This window comes from Capsicum annuum, unplaced genomic scaffold (genome assembly GCF_002878395.1).
Source record: "Capsicum annuum cultivar UCD-10X-F1 unplaced genomic scaffold, UCD10Xv1.1 ctg82723, whole genome shotgun sequence".
NCBI lineage: Eukaryota > Viridiplantae > Streptophyta > Magnoliopsida > Solanales > Solanaceae > Capsicum > Capsicum annuum.
Genome location: NW_025893537.1, coordinates 327,421 through 338,334, shown reverse-complemented (window position 1 = coordinate 338,334; position 10,914 = coordinate 327,421).

Sequence of the window (10,914 nt, the reverse complement as noted above, 5' to 3'; positions counted from 1 at the left end):
ATTATGATATGAGTGTATTATATCACCCGGGAAAGGCCAATGGAGTGGTGGATGCCCTTGGCAGGTTGTCTATGGGAAGTGTTGCTAATGTAGAGAAGGGTAAGAGATAGTTAGCTTGAGATGTGCATTGTCTGGCTAGATTGGGTGTTAGGTTGCTTAATTCCGCTGAGGGAAGTATTGTGGTGTAGAGTACTTCTGAATCCTCTTTAGTTTCGAAAGTGAAGGAGAAGCAAGACTTAGATGCTAGTTTGTTCAGACAAAAGGAGTTAGCTAAGGACCCAAAGGTAGAGGTTTTCTCCCAAGGGGGAGATGGGGTGTTGAGATTACAGGGTAGATTATGTGTTCCTTGTGTTGATGATCTGAGGTAGAGGATTATGGCTGAGACGATGGTGCGCGATATTGTATTCATTCCAGTGCTACCAAGATATACTACGACTTGCGGGAAATCTATTGGTTGAGTGGCATGAAGAAGGATATAGCAGAGTTTACAGCATGGTGTGTAATATGCCAACAAGTTAAGGTAGAGCACCAAAGTCTTGGCAGTAAGTTGGAAGAGTTTGGTATACCCACTTGGAAGTGGGAAGAGGTGAATATGGATTTCGTGATTAGTTTACCTCTTTTGCGTCATCACCATGATTCTATTTGGGTTTTTGTAAACAGGCTAACTAAGTCAGCGCATTTTTTGCCCGTGTATACATCCTATACAACTGAGGATTATGCTAGATTGTATATTCGGTAGTTGGTCAGGTTGCATAGAGTTTCCTTGTCTATCATCTCAGATAGGGGTACTCAGTTAACTTCTTAGTTTTGAAGGGAGTTTCAGAAGGGTCTTGTTACCCAAGTTCATATGAGTTCCGCTTTTTATCCGCAGACAGATGGTCAAGCTGAGAGGACCATCCAAACATTAGAGGATATATTGAGAGCATGTGCTCTTGACTTCAAAGGTAGTTGGGATGAGCACCTACCATTGATTGAGTTTGTATATAACAATAGCTATTTTTAATATAAGTTCTTGCATCCTCTGAGGTATTCAAGAGCCTAGAATGATGTAGAGTTAGCAAGTTATTTCAGCTGTGCATACTCAGTTTTCTCTGTATTCTTAGCCTAACTAGCGACATTCGAGGATGAATGTTCCCAAGGGGGAGATATTGTAATACCCCAAACTTTTCCTTAAGCCTAATTTAGTCCCTAGAAGGTTAAGGAATGACTTCCTAAGTGAGTAATGTTTAAACCATATATAATTTCCCTGATTTTGAATTTTTATCATATGAGAAATTGAATTAGCTTTTTAACGATATAAGATTTTCCCAAATCTGATAATCGGGCAAGAAGTTATGGCTTATTTAAATCCTAGTCATAAAATAGCGTCATTTTAGTGCTTGGCGTGTCGCGGAGAGGGTTTATTTGACAATTGTCAATTTCCAGTGGAACTCCGCCTGAAGTTCCAGGTCCCAACCAGTGGGACAACGCGATAGTACCGCATAATGGTGATCCCAAGAATCCCATTTGTCAAATTCCAGTGAGCCACCGCGATAGTGGCGCATCGCGGTGGCCCATAAAATTGGGTTTTCCAGTTTAATTTTTCCAGCTTCGTACAGAAGTTAAAAGGGGTACTTTGGACTTTTTCCAAGCCTCTTAAACCGTACAAACATTAGATTTGAAGTCATTCCAAGCATTATATGAGGTTTTCTTAAGATTTCTCTCAAATAAAAACCCTAAGTACCCAAAACCTCTACCAAGGATTTCAAGAATTCACCATAGCTTTTCCAAATTTAGTCAAGATTCAAGGTTCCCAAGTCAAGGGCTTTATGAACCCTCATCCAAAAGTATGAGAAAGAGTCTCAAGCAAGTTTATTCATCCAAGTTCATAACATAAGGTATATGGGGTTTGAACAAGAACACTCCTTTCGTTCATGTTCCCAAAGTTTTGGTTTTTCTTAACGATTTTCATATTTTCAAGTTGAATTATCCTAGTTTTCTATACTTCAAGTTTATGAGATTATGAATTTGTTTAAGTCTTGAATTGTATGATATTTCACCTATTTTATGTTTTGAATTAAGAATTTATGTTATGAATAGTATATTCCTACCACGATTGATGTTTTTAGTGTCTCTAAAGTTGAAGTCATGGTTTACTACCCATTTTGGAAGTTGAGATTTCTTAAGTATGCATGCATGCTTTAAATGTCCAAGAATGACTTTTGATATGTTCTAATGTGTTTTAAGGATAGTATTGCTATCTCCATGCTATTAAAGATTTAAAGCAGATTGATGATAGTCTACCAAAGTTTTAAGAAAAAAGTTGATTTTGACCCCAAGCTAAGAAAGGAATCTACACCCTTTTGATTTAAGTTAAAGGAAAGCAGGTTGGCTTTAATTATACACTTTGTATTAATTAAAGTAGATTTTCCTAAAAGTTCTGAGCTTCAGTATTGGAGTAGTATTTAGCACCGAGTTGGGCTTGATTCCAAAGTCTCATGCCCAGAACTACGTGCCCCTGTAGGTTTTTGATTTACCTCAACTGGGATAAGCTACTGATCACTAAAAGTTAAGGTTTTACTCTGATGGAAAGTATAAAATAGATCTCCCCAATGTGGGTAAGATATTGGACTCCATATAAGCTCACAAGGTTTATATCAGTTAGAAAAAACTCCCGAATCCAATGTTTCCTAGAATCTCAAGTCTTAAAGTCCTTAAAGTATCAACTTCTTGAGTTTAAAAGAAGTTTTACTCTCCTAAAGATAAGATTATAAGTTTGAAAGCTGATATTTTAAAGATTTCACCTAGCTATAAGTATGATATCAAAGAAAGAATTCAGATTGAGAATAAAGAGTAATGACTCACATGATTTATATTACATGCTTCTTTATTCATGAATTATGAGTATTTTATTCAAGCTATGCGAGTCATATACCATTGCATGCATGTTTCCCATAAAGATATATGATATAGCTTATTTAAATATAATACACCCCCATATACTCAATACATTCCCTAAGTACTGATCCATATATACATCTGTGTGCTACATTATCTCATAATGTAGGTTCAGGTGCTCAGTCCCAGCAGCATCAGTGATCCCAAGTACCTTTATCTACATCTCCACTGTGGTGAGTCCTCATGGTTCGAGGAGGTATCTCCAGAAACTTCAGTATTTTTAGTAGTTGTCCTACTACTTTCAGTTTAATTTGAGTAAGTTGGGGATCTGTCCCAATGGCTCTCTAGTTTGTTGAGTAGTAGAGGCTTTGTTAGACTAGATTGTTAGTATGTTTAGTCTTGCAGTATTTTGTTACTTTTACAGTACTCATTCAGATTTCAGTTAGACATGATATGACATAATCCTTTATTTTTCTCTCATTATCTTTAAGTAAGCTTTATACTAAGTAGCAGGCTCAAAGGGTTAGCTTGGGACTACTTTAGCCTTAATCACCGTATCATGCTACAGGACAGGATTTTGGGGTGTTACAAAGGAATATCTTCCATTAAATTTTAGAGCCATTCAGTTTCTTCACTAGCTTTATCTAATGTGATAAATTTGGATTTCATTATAAAGAGGGCAATACATATGTGTTTAGACGATTTTCAAGATACTGCTCCTCCACCTAAAGTAAATACATACCCACTCATGGATTTTACTTCATTCGATTCTGTGATCCAATTAGCATCATTACATCCTTTAATTACTGCTGAAAATTTGTTATAATGCAAAGTTTAGTTTTGAGTATGTTTTATATACCCCAAAACTCTTTTCATTTTTATTCAATGAGTTTGATTAGTATTACTCATGTACCTACTCAATTTACTAATACCACATGCTATATCTAGTCGCGTATAATTCATAATATACATCAAACTTTTCAAAACTCTTGCATAGTCCAACTATGAGTTACTTTCACCTTCATTCTTTTGAAGTGCAATGATCACTTCTAATGAAGTGGCAATACCAAATTCTAAATAGTTGAATATGTAAAGTACCTTTTCAATAATGATATTGTGACATTGCCAATCCTTATGGAGATTTATGGATTATTATCCCCAAGATCACCTGCAACTCCTTGGTCTTTCATATCAAACTTGCTCTCAAGCATTCGTTTCATTATATTTATATCAAAAATGTCTCTACTGATGATCAACATATCATCCACATACAAAAAATAATGACCTTGTGATTGGGAGTGTATTTAATGTAAACACATTTATCACATTCATTTATCTTGAAACAGTTTGCCAACATAGTTTGGTCAAACCTTGCATGCCACTATATGAGTACTTGTTTTAGTCCATAAAGTGACTTCACAAGTTTGCACACTTTCTTTTTTCACTAGGAACCACAAAATTCTCAGGTTTTTCTATGTAAATTTTTTCTCCAACTCTCCATTTAAGAATGTTGTTTTAACATCCATTTGATGGATTTCAAGGCCATATACCATGGCTAAGGCAAATCACATCCGTATGGACGTTATCCATGTTACCTGTGAGTATGTATAAAAATAATCAAGGCCTTGATTTTGTTTAAATCCTTTTACTACAAGTCTTTCCTTGTATTTATCAATTGTACCATCAGCTTTTATTTTTCTTTTGAAGATCTATTTAGAACCTAGAGGTTAATTTCCTAGGAAAAGATCAACCAACTTCCAATTGTGGTTGCTCAAGATTAAATCAATCTCACTATTGACTATCTCTCTCCAAAAAATAGTGTCTAAAGATGACATCGCTTCTTTAAATGTTTGAGGCTCATTTTCAAGATGGAAGGTCAAAAAATCTGATCCAAAAAAAGTTGACGTTCTTTGACGTGTACTACATCTTGGATTCTCATCATTAAGTACATTCATGTTTGATTCATCTCGAGGGTGTTTAGACCCTCCAGTAGACTTCTCATGTCTAGTTTATATGGATAAATGTGTTTAAGAAACTCAACATTATCAGATTCAATTATCGTATTTTCATTGATATTTGAATGTCCGAATTTATGAACAAAAAATTGACATGATTTACTGCTTTTGGCATATCCAATGAACATGCAGTCCACAGTCTTGGGTCATATTTTTATCCTTTTTGACATAAGGACTTGGACTTTCGCTAGATGCCTCCACACTTTGAAATACTTCAAGTTAGGTTTCTTTCCTTTCTATTTTCCATAAGACATTAAAAGTGTCTTACTATGTGGCACTCCATTAATTATTTGGTTAGCTGTAAGGATATATTACCCTCATAAATTTTGTTGTGAACAAGAACTTATGAGTAAGACATTCATTATTTCCTTTAAAGTTGGTTTCTTTATTTTTGCAATTTCATTTGACTGAGGTAAATATGGGGCAGTAGTTTGATAGATAATTTCATTCTCAACACATATCATTGCAAAAGGAGATTTATATTTTCCACCCCTATCACTTCTTATCGTTTTGATCTTTTTCTTTAACTAATTTTTAACTTCTATTTTGTATTATCTAAATGCGTCTATTACTTCATCCTTATTATTTAGCAATAGACATAACAATAGCTAGTACATTCATCAATAAAATATATAAAATATTTTTCCCACCACGAGATTGTATGGTCTTCATATCACAAATGTATGTGTGGATTAAGTTTAAGGGATTGAAATTCCCTTCAACGAACTTATACGGATACTTAACATATTTTAATTTTTCACACGTTTGACACTTTGATTTATTGTACTCAAAGTTTGGCAACACTTTTAAGTTAATTATTTTTTGCAAAGTTTTGTAATTGACATGTTCTAACCATTCATGTCATGATTCATTAGTTATTTTCTTCAGTGTATAAAATCACAATGAGGCTTTGACTGACATCTCCTTCCTTTTATGTTTCAAGTAGTTTTTAAAATCCTTCCACAAAGATGACAATTTTTCTATTGTAGCTGCTACTTGAAAAGCCTCATTACAATCAAACCTGTATCAAAGGTCATCTGATTATGAAGAACACATTTAACATGTTAAAATCCGTTATTTACTATATTTATACCTTCTGTCAGGAGATCATCGATAATTATTTGTAATTCTTGCACTAGAGAGATGAAAGTCTTACTGTCAACCATCTTAAAGTCAAGAAATTTTGCAACAAAGAACTTTGTAGTTCCAGCATCCTCAGTTTTATAATTCCGTTCCAAAGAATCCCACAACTCATTTTAGGTCTTCATAACACTATACACATTGTACAGATCATTTTGAAGGCCACTCAGTATATAATTCTTGCATATAAAGTCTGAGTGTTTCATTGCTTCAATTACAATAAATTGCTTTTTGCCTGGTGTCTCTTCGGGCAATTCTGGAGCATTTTCAGAAATGGACCATTGAAGACTTAGAGTCGTCAAATAGAAGAACATCTTTTACTTCCAAAGTTTGAAATCTACACCTGAAAATTATTCAAATTTCTCCACAGGTGTCATTGTGGGTGCAGCGTTTGCACGGCTTCTCGTAGCAACAATTTTAGAAACTCTAAACACTAACGTTTTTCTAGTTTAATGATGAAAAGTTTTTATCTTATTCTAATCGTCAACCAAACGAACTATAACTCGTGATGAAGTTTTTATATCTTCAAATAAATAGTCAGTTCAAACAGAGCATAAAATAACAAGCTTTAATCTCCAGAAATCAAACAATACATATTATGAGTGTACTTTATTTATAAATGGTGAAAAAATATTTCCCCAAAAAAGCACAACATTTTTTTTTTCAATAAATTCGTTAAGACTGTTATTCCGGGTACAAAAATCTATATATTTAAATCCAAACTTTAATACTAATTTCAAGAACAACTTTCAAGAAGTATAATGAAGTTACAAGAACCTACTGCAAATGTCATAACCATCGGTAGGGATTGGCCATTGCATATCATTGTATCGTGTCATTCTTTTTGGATACTTTTACGTTGGAGATGATTTTAAATATTTATTAATATTGGACTACAAGGACTTTACTATGCATAGAGTTATTTAATTATTTTTCATTTGATTTAGTATCTGGTTAAGCTCAATCGGCCTATGATGCCCCCTAAGTACAAGTGAACTATACTTGCACCTACTGTTTTTGCATTCTTCTAATGCAGATCCTAGTATGAGCGATCCTCGAAATTTTTTATTGTACACTATGGAGTTATACATGACAGTGATGAGTTCCCCTGATCGGAGATTCATTCTTCATCTATCTTGGTCATGTCTTGTTTTGGTTCTTTAGAGGTGTAGTTTTTTATTTCTAAACTGTTTGCATTAAAGTTGCTCTTGTACTGATGACTTCTAACTGTTGAAATTTTGGATTATTGGTTCAATTTCCATGTGAACATTTTTAATTGTTATCATTATGTATATGGTATAGAACTTCTTTTGTTATTTGAGTATTCTAAGTTCTTGGGCCGGGTTTTGGGTTGGGTAGAATCCATCACTACTTATGGACTTTTGGATCATGATATGTCTTCTATAATGTCATTACCTATTTTGAGATATATTTATAAAATTTCTTAGATTTTGTCATTACTTTTTGGAATAGTTTCCATATTTTGAGATTTCATAGTCCTATAAATATGAACATTTTTGCTCGTAATTTACTCATCATATATCAAGACTCAAAGGTGCTTTGCTTTCTTTGTCCCTTATTTTAATTTTTTCATTATGTTTTTACAGTTCTCCCTCAAATCATATAACCGGATCTCCTTTTTATTTTTGTAAAAATTATAAAGAAGTAGATAAGGTTTTTTTCTTGTACATATACCATTGTCTTGCCTATTGATTTTTAATGATTTTTTTAACGCACAAAATTTCTCCTTACTACAAACTAATACATACGCATAAACTTTTCTACTTTGGTTTTATTTATTCGGGACAATCTTAATATATATGTTCTAAACATTCATTTTCTTCTATTTTTAATATAGACTTTTGTTGGAATTGATTGTTACGTGAAGTATTTGATCTCTCACACTTAACATTGTAAGTAAAGTATATCCCTTTGTTCTATGTGTATGCACTTTTATTTTCTTTTAATTCGCTGTTTTTGGTTCGAACATTACTTTCCTTCTCTTATTTTAGATCTCTCAATTTTTTAGTTACAAATCCTAATGCGGGTGTTAAGAATCTATCGATTCTTGTCTATTTTTGCTTTTTTCAATGGATTGTGTAATTTAAAATTTGTGTCACAACATAAAAATATTTAGAAAGGGAAAAATATTAGTACTTAATTTCATAGATTGTATTAATTTATAAATCTACAGCTTCAATCAATCTCTTATGACATAGATATGTTAAAATTTGGGATATCATAGAGTGTAAAATTTTGGGGTTTTAAAACTTATTAGTGTTAATCCCTTTCAAAGAGATCTAAAGAAATTAGTGTGACTCTTTATTTTATTTCTTATGTTTTTAGTTAGTATTTTTAGATTATAAATGCAATTGTTTAACCATATCAATCATGTAAAAAGTAGTTGAATAATCCTACTCCCTTTGTTTCATTAATCTTGAATATTAACTTGACATATCCATCTTAAGAAAGAGCTTATTAGGGATTTGATACTGTGGCTTAATCTTTTCAGTTATGCTTAGAAAATTTAAATTTGACTAATATTATTGTATATATTTATTTATTAATAAGGATACTATTGAATAAAAATAATAAACTTTTCTGTATTTGCTTAAAGGGAGAAGTGAAAAATAAACTATTTTTAGTATAAAGCTAAAATAAATTAAATGAGGGAATACTTGGACATATTCTATTTTCGTGAATCCTTACAAATTCAAATTTTTTAAATTATTTATGTTGGGATAGTTCTACTTATGAAAAAAGAGTCTGGCTATAATTATTTTTCTAAAACTGTAATGATTTTCAAATTTAGCATTTTGTTCCATTCATCTTTCCAGTTCTTACATATATTTTCTTCAATTTTTTGTATATAAACAATTAAAGATATTCTTTTTGGATTCTAATAAAGCAAACAAATATGATTAAGCAAGGGTATTTCTTTGTAATAAATTTTAAAAATTTAATACTCAGGTAGTTTTTCATTAAGTGATATTAATTGCATAATATATTGGACAATTTTTATATGTCAAAATATTAAATGCAGATAAACAGAAATTCATTCTTAATTGAGTGATTATCTTTAATTTTTCAACTAATTGCAACAATCTAGCATAGAGATTTTTGAAGGCACAAGGCATTAGAAAACATTAACAGCATGCAGTAACATAAATAATTACTATAGGGTCTTTCAATTTTAAGACAAGTTTTGTTGAGAGCAATTATAATGAGAGCAATTATAATGAGATTGGTTAAAGTCAGAAAAGTTATTTTGATATTATTTTATTATCTATTTGATTTGTATGGAAAATAATATGCACAACACATTATTAATTATTAAAATCAATTTATGTAATTTTAACTAGTATATCACTAGATATAATGGCTCGAATTTGAAATTTTAGATCCAGATAAAAAGAGGAAAAATGGTTATTTGAGTTCGAATTTGACATTAAGATGAATTTTGATTATATGTTAAGATTCTTTAGTTAAGGAATAGTGCAGACATTTAATTTATTTTTGATTTTGATTTATTGAATAGAGAGATGACTTTTTGGTTAATCTGAAAATTATGAGATTAATTTTTCTAGCCACTCTATTTTTTGGAAGAATCTTGTGAATTCTCAATGCTTTATTTTTATTTCTCCTTTGATAATCAAATAATAGGTGAATGACACATCCTTCTCTCTTTTAAAGAAGAATTATTTGTTACTTGAAGTATTTAACTTTTCTGTGTTGTAAGTGTTTAATACCTTTTAAAACAAATCTTTTTTGACACTAGATTCTTTGTGAAGATATCCTATAATAGATCTATTTAAGTTACCAAAGTTATCTGCACCCTCCAACAATTGATAGCAGAGCCTACGTTATTTAAAGTTACGGAAATAGTATATATTTGGATTATGTATTTGGATTTATGGATTTATTTGATTAATTTATTAATTATGATAAAATTAGATTTAAATATCCACCAAAATATTATAAATATTGTTTAGATGAATCCACTAAAATATAAAGAATTAAAAAAAATAATATCTGAAAAACATAAAAAATTAAAAATAAGGATAGAAAGACTACAGTATAACATAATTGTCGGAGTTAGTAAAAATTCAATGAATGCACAAAAAGAAGAAATGTCAAATTTAGAATCAACAATAGATATATATCAACATAACCTATATACGTTAAAATAAAATGAACAAAGAAGAATTTATAATAGATGAAAAAACATATGAAAATCACAAAGGATTAAAAATAAAAATATTATTCTCTAATTTATGAAGAAGATATAAGAAAATAGGTGAACATTTATATTTAATGTTAGAAAAAGAAGAATTAAAACTAGAAGATAAGTTGGTAGCCATGGTAAGAATAGAAAGAAAAACGAAGAGATAGACAGAAAAAAGAAAATAGAACATTGATATTTAATGTTAAAAAAAGAAGAATTAAAACTAGAAATAAGTTGGTAGCCATGGTAAGAATAAAAAGAGAAAACGAAAAGATAGACAGAAAAAAAGAAATAGATAAAATAAAACAAAAAACCACAGAAGAAATACAAGAAATAGAAGAAACTAAAAATAGTAGGATTGCTGAATTAGAAAAATAACTACAAATACTAAAAGACATGTATGAAAAAAGAAAGAAAGAAAAAAAAGAAAAATATAAAGAAAAAAAATTATTAAACAAGATAAATTAATTTAAAGAAAAATTAGAAATACAAAATAAAGAATTAGAAACAAGTGAAATAGAAATAAATACAGTAGATGCTGAAAAAACAGATAATTATGACTCGAAAGATAGTGAAATATACACAAAAATTCTAGAAAACATAGAAAAAGTAGAAATTAATGAAGAACAAGAAGTAATTAATAAAGAAAATCTAGAA